Source organism: Vulpes lagopus, chromosome 23 (genome assembly GCF_018345385.1).
Source record: "Vulpes lagopus strain Blue_001 chromosome 23, ASM1834538v1, whole genome shotgun sequence".
NCBI lineage: Eukaryota > Metazoa > Chordata > Mammalia > Carnivora > Canidae > Vulpes > Vulpes lagopus.
This window is the reverse complement of record NC_054846.1, coordinates 3,171,549-3,187,999: the sequence shown is the minus strand read 5'-3', so window position 1 is coordinate 3,187,999 and position 16,451 is coordinate 3,171,549. Positions and strand designations below refer to the sequence as shown.

The 16,451-nt window shown below is 41.6% G+C and overlaps 1 pseudogene; it reads right to left on the bottom strand.

Moving 5' to 3' along the window:
• Window positions 1-5,286: 5,286 nt before the first annotated feature.
• Window positions 5,287-6,847, bottom strand: LOC121481383 (annotated as a pseudogene).
• Between the last annotated feature and the right edge of the window lie 9,604 nt (window positions 6,848-16,451).

Genomic DNA, 16,451 nt, shown 5'->3' with positions numbered 1-16,451 from the left:
GCAGGCTCCATGCAGGGAGCCAGACATGGGACTCGATCCTGGGTCTCCAGGATCATGCCCTGGGCTGAAGGCAGTGTTAAACCATCGAGCCACCTGGGCTGCCCATAGATTGTGACTTTTTTAATTAAAGATTTTATTTATTGGTGAGAGACACAGAGACATAGGCAGAAGGAGTAGCAGGCTTCCCTCAGGGATCCTGATGCAGGACTTGATCCCAGGACCCTAGGATCATGCGCTGAGCTGAAGGCAGATGCTCAGTCACTGAGCCAGCCACCCAGGGATCCTGAGAGTGTGACTCTTGATCTCAGGGTTATAAGTTTGAGCCCCAGGTTGAGTATAGAGATAGCTTTAAAAAAAATTCATCTATACCGATACATGTAACTTTGTCTTTTTTTTTTCCCATTGCTGCATGCTATTGTATGATCATAACAATTTGTCCATCCTGTAATTTCTACAGTTAATAAGTGGGTTTATATGACAATTTCCTTTGCCATACAGGAACATCTTTCTCCAATTCTCAACTACAACCAAGGTGATTAGCAAGCAACTTTTTAATTGAAAAAAAAAAAAATAGGAGATAATTGCTGTAAAAGAAGACAAAGCCAGGTACCGTGATAGTGTTGAGGTGGGGATAACAATTTATTATTATTATTTTTTAAGATTTTATTTATTCATGAGAGACACATAGGCAGAGGGAGAAGCAGGCTCCCTGTGGGGAGCCGGACTTGGAGCTTGATCCCAAGACCCTGGGATCATGATCCAAGAGGAAGGCAGATAAGGCAGATGCCTAACTGAGTCACCCAGGTACACCTTATCTCTACTTTCTTAAGTCAAAGCTTGGGTTATTGGGATCCCTGGGTGGCGCAGCGGTTTGGCGCCTGCCTTTGGCCCAGGGCGCAATCCTGGAGACCCGGGATCGAATCCCACGTCGGGCTCCCGGTGCATGGAGCCTGCTTCTCCCTCTGCCTGTGTCTCTGCCTCTCTCTCTATCTCTCTGTGACTATCATAAATAAATAAAAATTAAAAAAAAAAAAAAAAGCTTGGGTTATTGATTTTTGACCTTTTGTTTCCCTGATATATATATATATATATATATATATATAAATTTATTTATTGATTTTAGAGGGAAAAAAGTCCCAAGCAGATTCTACACAGAGTGTGGAGCCTGACACGGGGCTTGATCTCAAGATCCTGAGAGAATGACCTCAGCCAAAGCCAAGAGTCGGACACTTTACTGACTGTGCCACCCAGGCACCTAAAATATATATTTAATGCTGTGATTATTCCTGAAAATTTGCCTCATCTGCATCCCACATTAACATATTACATTTTCATTTTTATTTTTTTCAAGTTTTTTTTTAATATTTTATTTATTAATGAGAGACAGAGAGAGAGAGAGAGAGAGAGAGGCAGAGACACAGGCAGAGGGAGAAGCAGGCTCCTCTCAGAGAGCCCAACGTGGGACTCGATCCCGGGTCTCCAGATCAGGCCTTGGGCTGAAGGCGGTGGTAAACTGCTGAGCCACCGGGGCTGCCCACGAATATTAAATCTTTAAAAAGGGGGATCCCTGGGTGGCTCAGTGGTTTACACCTGCCTTCAGCCCAGGGTGTGACCCCAGCATCCCAGGATCGAGTCACGCATCAGGCTCCCTGCATGGGGCCTGCTTCTCCCTCTGCCTGTGTCTCTCTCTCTCTCTGTATCTCTCATTAATAAATAAATAAAATCTTTAAAATCAATCTTTAAAAAAAATTAAGATCCTTTAACTAGACCCTAAATCCTAACTGATTAGTTCATTTCCTTGAGCATTTTGAGAGAATAACCCAAATTTCCAGGCTCCCGGTGGTGGGAGGGCAGCAGAGTTTAGTTGGAGCCACCCATCCTCGGAGACATAATTAACTGTTCAACTTTGATTCCGGAATAAACGCTTTCAGTTATAGTATCAACTCTATGATCAAGCTTTCGCTTCCATCATCAATCTCACAGTCAGCAATATCAGATAGGGCTGTTCTGTGACCCTGGATCAAGACAAAAGCAAGACGACTCTTACTGGATCTGAATACAGACAAAGCATGATGAACACACATGACCACAAATGACCCAACACTCACGGCTCCTCACATGAGTGACTGCTGACACTTCACCCATTACAGCTTCAGCCCCTGCATAGTCTTTCCTCCTCCCATGTGATTTAAGGCTCCAATCATAGAATTACTCCTCTTCCTGACAACATCCTATCAGAGCAATGTCCTGATCCCTTAAGTCTCCCAAATCCCCGAACACAACCCAAATCCTACAATAAATCCTTTCTAACACCACCTTCCTGGAACACTCTAGGGTTCTCTGGGATGTGTTCTTCCTCCCCAAGGGTCTGAGGCCCAACCACTCAACTGCCAAGTGTGTTCCTGGTCCCTTTGGCTTGAATGTGTGGACAGGGCTTGGTTTGTTCAAATCACCATCCAAAGTTCCAGGTTTCCACATTTAGGAATTTTCAGTTCCATCATCACTTCTTGGCCTTTTGGCTAAGATCAAGTATAGAAATTTTCAGTTCCAACTGGTTTCCTTTTATTCGCTTTTGTTTTTGGATATTGTTTATTTATTGGAGTGACTAGGTCATTCTCTTGGATAATTTCCACATAATTATGTTGTTTCCTCACAGTGTCATTTAGCTTATCCCCCCTCTACTCCATATATTTGTTATCAACTGAAAGGTAACTACAAAGGTTTGTTGAATTCAGGTTCAAATTTTGCAGCAAGAACAACTCATAGGTGATGCAATGTTATTCAAAAACATCAAATAAGTGTGCACATGTCTAGTTGCTCTGCTTCAGTGATATCATTGGTTAGTGGGTTAGGGTGGTGACAGCCTGACAGCTCAATTATACAAGATAGAGCCAGCTCAGTAAGGTGATGCTGAAAAAGTCTTAAGCACCAAAAGGAGACAAAGGTAATATCTGCAAAAACGGGTAAGCCTTTTAGAAAACTCACAAGAATCCACAGATAGTCTTGAGGGATATTTTTAGCAAGATTATTTTTATAAAATGTGTATGTATGTATATTGGTATGTGAGCAAAAAAAAAAAAATACAATGTTTAAAAGGTGAAACTTTTACCTATTTATTGAAGCCAAGATAGGGAAGCAATCCAATCCATTAACAGATAAAGATGTGGTACATATATTACACACACACACACACACAAAATTTTACTCTGCTGTAAAACAACAATAAGAGTATGCGATCTTGCCATTTGCAACAACATAGATGGACCTAGAGGGTATTACGCCAAGTGAAACAAGTCAAAGAAAAATACTGTATGATTTCACTTCTATGTGGAATCCAAAAAAGTTGAACATATTAAAAATGAACCAAAAAAAGCAGAAATAGACTCATAAATACAGAGAACTGATGGCTGCCAGAGGGGAGGGGGTTAAGGGCATGGGCCAAAAGGGTGAAGGGGAGTGGGAGATACAGGCTTCCAGTTATGGACTGAAAAAGTCACAGGGATAAAATGTACAGCAGAGAATACAGTCAGTTGTATTGTAGTAGTGTTGTATGGTGACAGATGGTAGCTACACTTGTGGTGAGCACAGCGGAAAGTATAAACCTGTCTAATCACTATATTGTACACCTGAAATAACCTAACATGTATATCAACATTGTGTATTCATCACTGGGTATTCATCAGCAACACTGTGCATTCAAAAAAGTAGTAGTTTTACAATCGCATCAAAAATATTAAATAGCTAGGAATTAATCTAAAAGGAATATGTTGTGAGTATCGTGGAGAAAATCATATTTAGGGAAAGATATTAAGGAATACCTTTACAAATGCAAAAGGACACCATTGCCATGCATGAACACTCAATATAGCAAAGGAGCCAATTAAAATTATGGCTTCAGTGTAATTCCAACAAAATACCCAAAGATATTATTTTAATAGAATTAAACTGAAGAATAACAAAAAGAATCAAGTCACTTCTGAAGAAGAGGAACAAAATTGAGACATTTTACCAGACATCAAAATAGTATTAAATAATTACATCTTAGTAATTATGAAAGTGTTGTATTGTGCAGGGATAGGCCAATAGACTAATGGAACAGAAAAGACGTAGACACAGAATCACAAATATATGGAAACTGGCTGTATGATAAGGCTCCCATGCAGCATAGTGAGAAATGAATTATTCAATAAATTGTTCTGGGACAACTGGTTATCCAGATGGACACTGGACTCCATTTCCTGGTACATGCAAAAGTCAGTTCATTTAATTTAAATATAGAAAATTAAATTATGAACCATTTCAAAGCCAACACAGGAGACTCTAGTAACCACTTGTGTATGTGGGAATGACTCATATAAGGGTCCAAGTCTCATAAAACAAATAGTATAAAGGAAAAGAAAGACACAGAGATCTTAAAATCGCAATACTATGCACACAAAATAAGTTTTTTTTAAAAGAAGAAAGCATTTGTATATAACAGGAAAAAATTGGAAGACTATTCATTCATACAAACTGTCAACCATGGGTCAACAAGATAAAAAGCAGTTTTTACGTTGTTAAATATACAATCTTTCAATAGAAAGCATACATTATCGAAATGTTAAACATCAGAAAAGTTTGATAAAAATGTTGGGAATATTTTAAATAAACTTGGAGATTAAAGCATGGATGTATGGTCAGAAAGCAACTAAAAACAGGTGGCAAGTCAGTATAAATATGAAAGACTTCTTTATAGCAAAAGCACCATGAAAAAGGTTAAAAGCCATTTCAACAATGGAAAATATTAACAACATAGTTTCACTGCCAAATATACGTATGATGTATACATGCATTATGTGAGTACACTGGTGCATTTATATATATTCATACATGTAGTACGTATATATAAGTTAGGTGAGTATACAGATTATACACAATAGTAAACAGTACTTGACATAAATACAAGAGATATCAATATCAATAAAGAAATAATTAAGGAAACAAAATAAACTTGAAGCTATTCATACACACACGTAATTTTTTTGTTTGCTTACCTGAAGGCATTAGGTTTATTTTGAGGGAAAGTAGTGTTTGGGGCTCTTAAAACACACCTCTGAGGCATGCAAATAAGAGCAGCCATGAGACGAGCAGTAGATGATGCATCATGGAACCCTCCCCCGCTATTCCCCAGGGCCAGAGAGGAACCTTTATCAGATGGAGAAACTAGAGTCCTAGTGTTGCACGATGGAAGAAGAGAAGCAAATGGTCTGGTTTTTAATTGTAACAGCTTTGCTCCCCAGGACGACCTTAAGGTGTGGCATTCATGGCTGGAGGCACAGGGCCCAACCACTTCTCCAGCAGATATGTCAGCATCTGCTCAGAGCCCACACCACATGGGTTCGGCCATCCCAATGGGTCATGGTGATGGGCAGCCCCAAGGCCCCATATATGCAGGCTGCCTTGGAGGTCTCCTTTGCGCTCATTCTTCACCTGTGGTGCTGAGATCTTTTCTAGAAGTCCCTGGGCTTGCTCTGTAAGATACACCAGCTTCTCTGCAGCAGCTAGGATGCTCTGGGACTCCAAGATGTCTTTGTCCTCTGACCAGATGCTCATCCATAGTTCCCTGGACACTTTCTCCAGCACCTTTGGGTGCCCCAGGTTGACAGTGATAAGGAATCACAGGGCCAATAAATTTCCTTTTTTAAGGATCACCAAGAAGAAACCCTTGGGGAACTGGACAGGAAACTGGAAATACTGTCCCAGGAGCCTAACATCATTTCTCAGGTATTGGGCTTTGCAGGGAGGCAGAGCTGGCCATTTGTTTCCACTGTCTCACGTTCAGTGCAATGATGTTTGGGTGCAACTGCAGGTTGATGTTCCAGATGCTTTCATATGAGCACAGAACTCGAAACACAGTAGGAGTAGGGGGAGAGCACATCGTGGAAGAGCTCCAGGGTGTGCAGGGGTCCCGTGTCACAGTAGTACCCACACACGTGATTTTAAAAAATGCAATACTACCATGAACTATACTGTATCAGATGGGTAAAGGTAACACTCACATAGCATTTCTGGAATATCATGGTAATTCTTCTGAGGGTCAGGGCTGGGCAACTAGAAATACACATCAAAATGTTCAATTAGGGATGACTGGAGGGCTCAGCAGTTGAGCATCTGCCTTTGGCTCAGGGCTTGATCCCGGGGTCCCAGGATCGAGTCCCACATTGGGCTCCTTGCATGGAGCCTGCTTCTCCCTCTGCCTGTGTCTCTGCCTCTCATAATAAAAAAAGTCTTAAAAAAAAAAAAAAGGCTCAATGTATATAGCTGTAAACCAAACAAGTATTCTTTCAATGTGTGCTACTCGAATTCTTAAATATACAAGTACATGCAATTTTCAATGAGATTTCTAGTATTTCACCCTTAATTATGAATAAACATTTATTCATCTAACATTTAAAGTCTGACATGAAAGACAGAGACCAAATAACCAGCAGGAAGGAGGTCGGAGGTGTAAATACAGGAAGCAAAATACAACTTCAAAATACTAAATAAAAAATTCTTGAACAAGAATACTAAGAAAGGTTACATACAGCACGTACCGTGTTCCAGAAAGAGCAAGTAGGCCAGTGTCGATAGAGGGGAGAGATTCTTTAACAGGAAAGTCTGATAAAGTTACTCTGTCCCACAAGAGCTTCTTAAGGGCTCCCATTTATTTCAGACTAAAATACCTAAAATGGCCTACTTGACCCAAAGGCTGATTCTTCTCCGCTCCCTACTACAACTCACCTCCGACCTCACTACTCTCCCTGCACTCACTCCACGCCCAGGCTTTCCTGCTGTCCCTGGGATGCCGATTCCTTCCACTCGACATTGCTCTAGCCACTCTCTGCAACGTCCCACCACTGAGATTCCCTCACCCTAAATTCTGTTCCAATTCCATGTTCTCTAAAATGCCTACCACCCAACTTCAGGTAGTTAACCCTTCCTTACCCACAGTACTCTTATGCCCTGGACATTGATTTACTTTACCCTGTACCCATGGCACTTTATTAGCTTCTCTAAGTTGCTATATCAATTATTTATACTTCTCTGATTATTTTCTTTCCATTCTAGTTGAGTATGTTGCTCAAGGACAGGAAATCTTAGTTTTTCTCACCCAGTACCATTTCAGGTTGAAGGTATCTGTGGTAGTTGATTTTGTATGTCACTTTGCTGGGCCTCTGTGCCAAATATGTGGTCAAACATTATTCTGGATATTCCTCTGAGGGAGTTTTTGGACAAGACTAACATTTAAATTAGTAGACCTCAAGTAGATAGCCCTCTAATGCAGAGAGCCTCATTCAATCTACTGAAAGCATCACTAGAACAAAAGTCTGACCCACCATGACCCAAGAGGGAGTTTCCCAGATGACCTTCAGACTTGAGCTGCAGCATGCAATCTTCCCTGGATCTCTAGGTTGCTGGTTTTCAAATCTGCCATGCCAGTCTTCATAGATTTCCCAGTCTCCACTATCATTTGAGCCAATTCCTTAAAATAAATCTTTCTCTAAAAACACACATCTTGGGGCAGCCCCAGTGGCTCAGTGGTTTAGCGCTGCCTTTGGCCCAGGATGTGATCCTGGAGACCTGGAATTGAGTCCCACATCAGGCTCCCTGCATGGAGCCTGCTTCTCCCTCTGCCTGTGTCTCTGCCTCTCTCTCTCTGTGCTTCTCATGAATAAATAAATAAAATCTTTAAAAAATAATAAAAAAATAAAAACACACATCTTATTGGCTGTTTTTCCGGAGAATCTTGACAGAGTATCTCACCACTTAGCAAAATAAATGGACAAAGCTCAGAACGCTAGGAACAAAAAGAAAATATCATTAAAATATTGTAAGAGAAAAAATAAATAAATAAATAAATAAAATATTGTAAGAGGGATGCCTGGGTGGCTTAGCGGTGGAGCATCAGCCTTTGGCTCTGGTCATGGTCCCAGGGTTTCACATCGGGCTCCCCATAGGGAGCCTGCTTCTCCCTCTGCCAGTGTCTCTTCCCCTGTGTGTCTCTCATAAATAAATTTTAAAAAATAAAAATAATTAAAAGATAAAACATAAGAAAATGGTACCCAAGTATCAAAAATCAGACTAGTATCAGACTTCTCAAAAATAGTATGTTTTGAAAATTAGGTAGTATGACTTCAAATGTAGCCACTATATTTGGCTTAACTGTCACCTTAGTATAGGTAGAATAAAATCACTTTGAGACATGCAGAATCTCACAAATTTCAAAATATTTAGGGTGATGACACTCCAAATGAAAAGATAAAATAAGTAGGAAGGTATGGGATTAAACCAACGAGGAATTCAAGAACAGAGGGCAATTCCCAGGACAGTGGGGAGGGACACAGCTAGACTCATAGGATAGCTTGTTCAGATTGAAACAGGACATCCAGAACCATGTTCACCAGGAAAGAAACTACTAGGTTATCTGTGATCTGAATAAATGTGTGTAGGGAAAGGGTTTTTAAAAGGCAAAATCCTCAGGATCTACAGTAATCAGTCAATTGTGTCAAATGGTAACAGACATGTACAATAAAGAGGAAAATATGATATTAAGAATTATGGAAGTAAACAGAAGAATCCACTAACGGTAGATATATGGTTAAGGATGATCACTAAGACAACAACTCACTCAACCATGAAGGAATGAGTATAATTAAAAGACAACTTACAGGCAATTTCAACAGAAAATGTTTTATTGCATTTGTTAAGTAATATAATTCTCAAATACTTTAAGAAAGTCAAAGCACTTAGCAACTAATACCAAAAACATCTGTAAAATTGGTGTCACTACCATGTTTTTATAGTTGCCGAAAATAAAGGAGAAAAAACAATTCTGGTTTTCAGCAGTAAACTTTAAGAGTCTAGAATTACTGAGACTAAATTTACTAAGTCACCCCTAGACACTGAAACAGTATCGTTTCCCAGGTATCTAGTTTTCATCATCTGTTACTGAAGAGATTTTAAGAGGTTCATAATCTATTCCAATACAGAAATAAGGACAAACTTCTTTAAAATAATCATTACAGGGCAGCCCCGGTGGCGCAGCGGTTTAGCGCCACCTGCAGCTCAGGGCATGATCTGGAGACCCTGGATCGAGTCCCACGTCAGGCTCTCTGCATGGAGCCTGCTTCTCCCTCTGCCTGTGTCTCTGCCTCTCTTTCTCTCTCTCTGCATCTCTATGAATTAATAAATAAAATCTTAAAAAAAAGAATAAACCCACGTTAAAAAAAATAATCATTACAAGTATAGAGAAGAGATCTATCATTCATATTGTAAAAGGAAACCTCCCCTAACTCACAGTCCACAAAAATGCCAACCTTACTGGGGTTTACTACAGGCAGAAACTGGGTTCTCTTAGGACCCAGCATAACATAAATGCTTTCAATGTATCTCCCAATCGCCCAGAATCCACCCTCAACTACTGGCCAATTCCACCAATTCCGAAGGAAACAGTCTCAAGACACCCCCAAGGTCCATTTAGGCTTGTTTCCCGCTTCTACTTCCCAGTAATGCCGGCCAGAACTAAATCTCCTAGAACCCAGGACAGGAGGGCGGAGATAAAATCTCCTTGGGTTATAACAGAGATGCTTTTTTCTCTTTCTGTATCACAGTTTTTCTATCCTAGGAGACAACAAGCCGAGGGAGTGCTGTTTCAAGATCTAGAATCACGTCTACCTGAAAGGGCTTGAGGATTCTGCCCAAGCCAGAATACTGTGGAGGAAGGCTAAATCCATATTTCTTTAATTGGAATAAGAAGAGCTCAAGATATTCCAGGTTTCATACCCGTGGTGGATACCCTTAACGTGTGTCAGAAAGTCCAGGTCTGACTGCATATGCTTGGACTCCACCTCCTTCAGCAGACGTCTTAATGTGGACACATGACCTGAAAATGTTGTACAGTGTTCGGCTAGTTTTGTTAAAATGTCCCTCTCTTCATCTTCCATCTGCTTAAGAACAGCCTCCTGCTGATTCTGTAGAAACAGTCTAATTTGCTCAAATTCAGAAAGGATTTCTTCTCTCCTAAACTCTACCTTTTTCTTCAGTTCCACTAGTTTGCTGGCTTGAAGCATTATCACTTTTTCTACTCATTCCATATTGTCTTTCGAGGGGTCAATACTATATTCTAGAATCTTCCTGTGAAAAGAGGCAGCTTCCTTGATGGGACAAATGCATGTCCCGTGCATTTGTCCAGTGACAAATGCACTATGCATGCAACATAGTGTTTCCGGTGTTGCAGGGAGAAACTGCACTGTGTGCATAAAACCTCCAGGTCCTTCCCACAAAACAGGGTCAGAAACAGATTGTGCTTCCCACACACAGAGTACTCTTCCTGCCTTTTCCTCTTGCTCCTTCTGACCTGCAGTAGTTCAGCAATTTGGGTCAAATTGCAGAGCTGGCAATTGCTCCTGAAGCTTTTGTTATGAAAGCAAAATCAGCAGACGGGACAAGGGAAGGTCTCATCCATGTCCTTCCACATCATGTTGAGGCAGGAGCAACAGAGTTGTGCCCACAGTTTGTAGTCACCGCGTCTTTCAGGTAGTCCAGACAGATGGGGCAGCTGGACTCCTGGAGGTGTGTCAGGCCCGTCACAAACTCCCATCGGGCCGAGAACAAAAGTGGCGGGTAAGATGCTCCCTTGGCAAGGCTCGCCTTAAGCTCCAGACCCGCCCCCAGACCTCCCAGCTCCAGGTTTCACTGGGCCTGCATGCTGATGGCCTCCAAGGTCCTGCTCCTTAGCCCAGGGTGAGAAGGATCCAGGGTTTGCAGCTCTATCACAGGAGGGCGCCTAAATTTAAGATTAATGACTTTCTTCTTTAAGAAAGTAGTCACAGGTCCAAGTAGGCAATCACTGCTGTGGGTGAGAAAAGTTTTTAATTTTCAAAATCTCCTAGACTTGCTATCACAATACAATAATTAATTTAGGCAAGAATCATTGATAGCTGCACAAATTACTCAGCGACGTTTCCTGGGTGATATATTCACAAAAATCTCAGAATAATCACTCTTAACAATTATATTTTATTTATAGAGAGGAAAGACAAGTGCCTTTACAATGTGAAGATCTGAAGAATACCTCCTGGCCAATGAAAGGACAAACTGATGGCCTACAATGAGAAAAGCATCACTTACAGAGTTTTTCTGCCCAAGAAAAAAGAGAAAAAAAGAAATTCGCCTAAACTTAATCATGGGGAAACAATCACTAAATTCTAAATCATGGCAACATTCAAGTCAATGGTCTTCAAGTCTGTACAATGGCTCTGAAAAAAAAAACGAGCACTCTTCTATGCTAAAAGACTAAAGAAACAATTGGGAAAAATTTGTGGTCTTTAGCTTTCTAGAGTCTAGACAGGCAGATAAACTGCTCTAAAGTAGACAGTACAGAATAATGGCAAAATTTTGAATATGCCCTATTTATTAGATAACAGTAACATCAAAATTAAACTTTCTGGATTCAAATGACTGCATCATAGCTGAAGAAAACATCCTGCTCTTAGGAAATATATGCTGAAGTATTTACAGAGGAAGGGGTCATGATCTTTGAATGTTACTCTGAAATATTGCTTAAAAAAAGAAGTGAGGGCAACACTCTCGGGTCCCCTCCCTCCCTGGGAGCTTTGTACTATCACTTTACTATTGCTAAATAACTTTGTTGAGAAGAAAAAAAAAAAAGAAAGAAAGAAGTGGGTATCATGGTTTGGGTATGATGCGGGAGATGGATATGTTTGTAAGAAGGCAGCATGAAAGACACTCGGTGACAGATTGATCAGTCACTTGATGTTGGTGTGCACTGTGTGAATCTACATGTGATAAGTGCAGAAAACTATACATACTCGTCTAACCAGTACCAAATTCCTAGTTTGATATAGTATCATTAAGAAACCTGGGAACCTGGGTGACAGACACCTGAGACTTCCCTGTACTGTCTTATCAAATTCCTGGGGATCGGGATCCCTGGGTGGTGCAGCGGTTTGGCGCCTGCCTTTGGCCCAGGGTGTGATCCTGGAGACCTGGGATCGAATTCCATGTCAGGCTCCCGGTGCATGGAGCCTGCTTCTCCCTCTACCTATGTCTCTGCCTCTCTCTCTTTCTCTCTCTGTGACTATCATAAATAAACAAAAATTTTAAAAAATTCCTGGGAATCTATTATTATTCCAAAGGATTAAAGTTGGGACGCCCGGGTGGCTCAGTGGTTGAACGTCTGTCTTCAGCTCAGGGTGTGATCCTGGGTCCTGGGATTGACTCCCACATCAGGCTCCCCTCTGCCTGTGTCTCTGCATCTCTCTGTGTCTCTTATGGATAAATCAATAAAATCTTAAAACAAAAAAACAAAAACAAAGGATTAAAGTTTTGGAAAAATCACCTTCAGGCTCATCCAAATGTTTAAATCAAAGGTGGTGTGGTTCACTTTGTAGAGCACTGGGATACACCACGAATCACTAGGTGCCTTGCTTTCTCTACTCATGGACTGTAGTATCTGGGCAGTCGGCCACCTGGTAAGCTGTATGGACCTAGGATAGCAGTGTAACCTCGCTGCGCTGCAATCTGTTCTCAGGAGGATTATGGTACCACCCCGTCAACCTGCTTCTATTCTTGCTCTCTTGCACCCATTTGCTATTCAAATAATAATGAATATGCAACTCATAACATCTCTTCCTAGATATTAAAATCCTCCAGTTTCTGAACACCCTTTGAATCTTCAACGCCTCAACATGGTGCACGGAGCCCTGCGCCACTTCCCTTCCAGTCCCCTTGACTCCTGTCTTTCTTCCTTGCTTCATCACAGTAACCACCGTTTTGGTTCAATGTGCCGAGGTGACTGCTTGACCATTCTACCCAAAAATCCCTGTACATCTCTGCCTTTTCATTCTGAACCTCCTTCTCAAATGTTATCTCCTCAGGGAAATGGCTTCTACCCACTTCGTCTAACACATACCTTGAATCTAAATAACTTCCCAGATGTTCCGGCCACTGTCATCCACACACGTGTGGGGACAGCGGGGCTAGTGTCCTGTGTGGTTGGCAGCAATGAGTTGGTAGAAGGCTGGTTTTCCAACATAGAAGGACCCACAATTCGTATCTCCATCTCCTCTGACCTGGCAGGGCTCAGTATTTTTTAGATCCTTCTATGCCAATCTCCCATCTATATAGACAGTATTCCCTCTGACTAGTGACCCTTCCCTCAAATTTTCACTGGGTTCAATTCTAAGGCTTTTTGGAGCTCAAAAGTATCTCGTGCGTCAAACACTGCGGTGTCTTCCATGCAGTCACCGACTCTCCTCAGTTAAGCCCTCACAACTGTCAAGTAATGCTGGGAGAGGCAATCTCACATAGGCCCCGGGTGACACTGCCTGGTATGCCAAGATGCCGGGCCCTGATTGCTCTTCACTCAGGCCATTTCTCAGGGCTGTATTTCCTGCAAGCATCCCTGAAAGAAGTGAAGTCTCCTTGGGGGCCAAGAACAGGCTTGCTATAAAAGCGGATCTGCCAAACACAGAGTTCTTTGGCTGTGTCACAAACCCACGGTGTACACAGCATCCAGCTCGTATGGAACTGACACCAACCTGATGCTCGTGCTGTTGGCTGTGCCAGGAGAAACTGAGTCCTGTCTCTGAGCCAGTTGTTTGTGTTGGCTGGCGGCAACCATGAAACAACAACAGGTAATGTGTTAGCTTCAAGTAGGGTAAAATCTTAGGCATTGATAGTTGGGAGTTAAAATCTTTCATTATAGCTGTGATGTTTAAATTTATGAGAACTGAATAGACTTATCCAAAGTCATACAACACTAACTGCTATTAACTACTAGCATACTATTAAGCACACTACCATTTTCTTGGTACTCCTGTGACGTAAGAAATACACGTTTGGTCTTTGGCCCAGGATCCTGACTTAGGGCTCCTAGCGCCCTTGGGCTCGCCCTATAGTGATGAGTGCATTTTGTATTCTAATGAGATAAATGACGGCTGAGGACCCCTATGTAACTTCAGAATGGAATCAGGTAAGCATAAAGACCAAGGCAAGGTTAGAGGGTTTGGACTATCAGCCCCAACCGTATCCTCCTGGGAAGAGGCCCTGGAGGTGGAGGTAATCACCAATGGTCAATGATTTAACAAATTGTGTAAACATAAATGAGCCTGGATAAAAACCCCTAAATGTTGAGGTTTAGAGAATTTCTGGGTTGGTGAGTACATCCCAGTGCATTGGGGACGGCATGCAGTGCCTGACTAGAACAAATGTTCCAGAAATGCCTGTTTGCAGGACATCTGGGTGGCCCAGTGGTTGAGCGTCTACCTACCCTTGGCTCAGGAGATCCCGGAATCGAGTCTCACATCAGGATCCTGCAGGGAGCCTGCTTCTCCCTCTGCCCATGTCTTTGCCTCTCTCTGTGTCTTTCGTGAATAAATAATTAAAAGTAAAATAAGTGCCTGCTTGCAAGGTTGGCCCTTGGCTCCTCCTGTGTCAGAACCTGGATTTTGGAAGGATTCCCTCCATTTCCTGATAACAATGGCTCGCCAAGCCTAAAATGTTGGTACAGCTAATGTGGTTGATGCTAGCTACCAGCATTCCTTCCAATAATCTGGAAATCTGATACATCTAAGCAGGGGCTGACCTCATGAGCCGTTTCCAAAGAAAAGAAACCTTGGACAATGAGCTTCGAAGAATGACCCTGGTGGACACTTAACACGTTATCATAACTTGTTGTTAAAAGAATTAAAGGGGTCCTACGTGACTTAACTGGGAAAGAACTGAAAGGTTGCCATGGCTTCCTCCAGACTTCAACTCATGCATCTTTTCCTTTTGTGGATTTTGCCTTGTGTCCATTCACTATAACCAATTTATGTGAGCCCTGAGTCCCTGTAACAATGTCTGAACGTAAGGTCATCTTGGAAACCCACAGACACAAGTATTATTAGAAAATCAAATAAAGCTTTTAGAAATCTAGCCCAACTGCCTCGATATTAGCATTGTTTCAGTCTAAAAGCCAATATATACCTTATTGCTTACGCTTTCGTGAGTAAAAAAGATGTTAACTACTCATGGTAGTTTGCCAGAGAAAGTCTGTATAAAAATCTAATTTTGAGGAAGCAGTAAGATATTATTACATCAAAGTTTTTTAATTATAGCACGATATGATTGGAGGGTAGCATGATATGTCATCCCAAAATATGCCTCTTTGGCATACAGATGATTTTGAGCCGATTATTTTGAGAAATAGCAAACACAGAAGCTCTGAAAACAGACTAGAAGCTACCCTTTTGTAAGAGCAATTTACAGTAGAAAGGGGGCCTGTCCCAGGAAGAGAACTCACAACTTTTTCACCTGGGAGACTAAATCCTTGGCAGGGCAAATCTTGTTTACCGTATATTTTCTCTTTTCACTGTCCTGTGAATTGCCTTCTTCCATTTCCCTGTGTCTTTCCTTAGCTCAGGATGAAACTGCCTGGCTGCCTTCATGAGTCTCCTATCTCTGTGAGTCTCCCTTACATAAAAATGTGAGTACGTAATTTCTTTTTTCCTGTTAATCTGTCTTTTACTACAAATGGAGTCTCAGCCAAGAACCTAGAGGGGTAGAGGGAAAACTATTTTTTCCCTCCCATCCAATAAAAAGAAACATAATGATAACGTGTCTTCTAATTCTTCTGATTTTCCAATCTAACTTTTCATGAGTAACTGTCACAAGAGTCCCTAATCTTTAGAATTCCTCATTTTGGGGCACCTGGCTGGCTCAGTCGAAGAGCGAGGAATACTTCGTCTCAGGGCTGTGAGTTCAAGTCCCTTGTTGGTAGAGATTACATACATACAAAAGCTTAAAAAAATAAAATTCCAAAAATAAAATAAAGTAAAATAAAAATAAAAATTCCATATTTTATGGATGCTTTGGGGCTGGGTAAATATGAAGAGGAAGTTTTAAGAATATTGTATAAGGGGGATGCCTGGGTGGTTCAGCGGTTGAGTGGCTGCCTTCGGCTCGGGGTGTGATCCTGCATGGAGCCTGTTTCTCCCTCTGCCTGTGTCTCTGCCTCTCTCTCTCTCTGTATCTCGTGAATAAATAAATAAAATTTAAAAAATATATATTTTACAAGGTTTACAGCTGGTACATTAAAAAGATTCCCCACTGAGCTCAGAGCCCAACTTGGGCTTGATCCCAGGACCCCCTTCCTACGATCTTGTGGAAACCAAGTCAGCCACTCACCTGACTGAGCCACCCAAATGCTCCTAAAAAGAATATTTCATTTAAAATAAAAAGGAGGGCAGCCCCGGTGCCTTAGTGGTTTAGCGCCGCCTTCAGCCTGGGGTGTGATCCTGGAGACCCGGGATGGAGTCCCATGTCGGGCTCCCTGCATGGAGCCTGCTTCTCCCTCTGTCTGTGTCTCTGCCTCTCTCTCCTGTGTCTCTCATGAATAAATAAATAAAATCTTAACAAAAAATAAA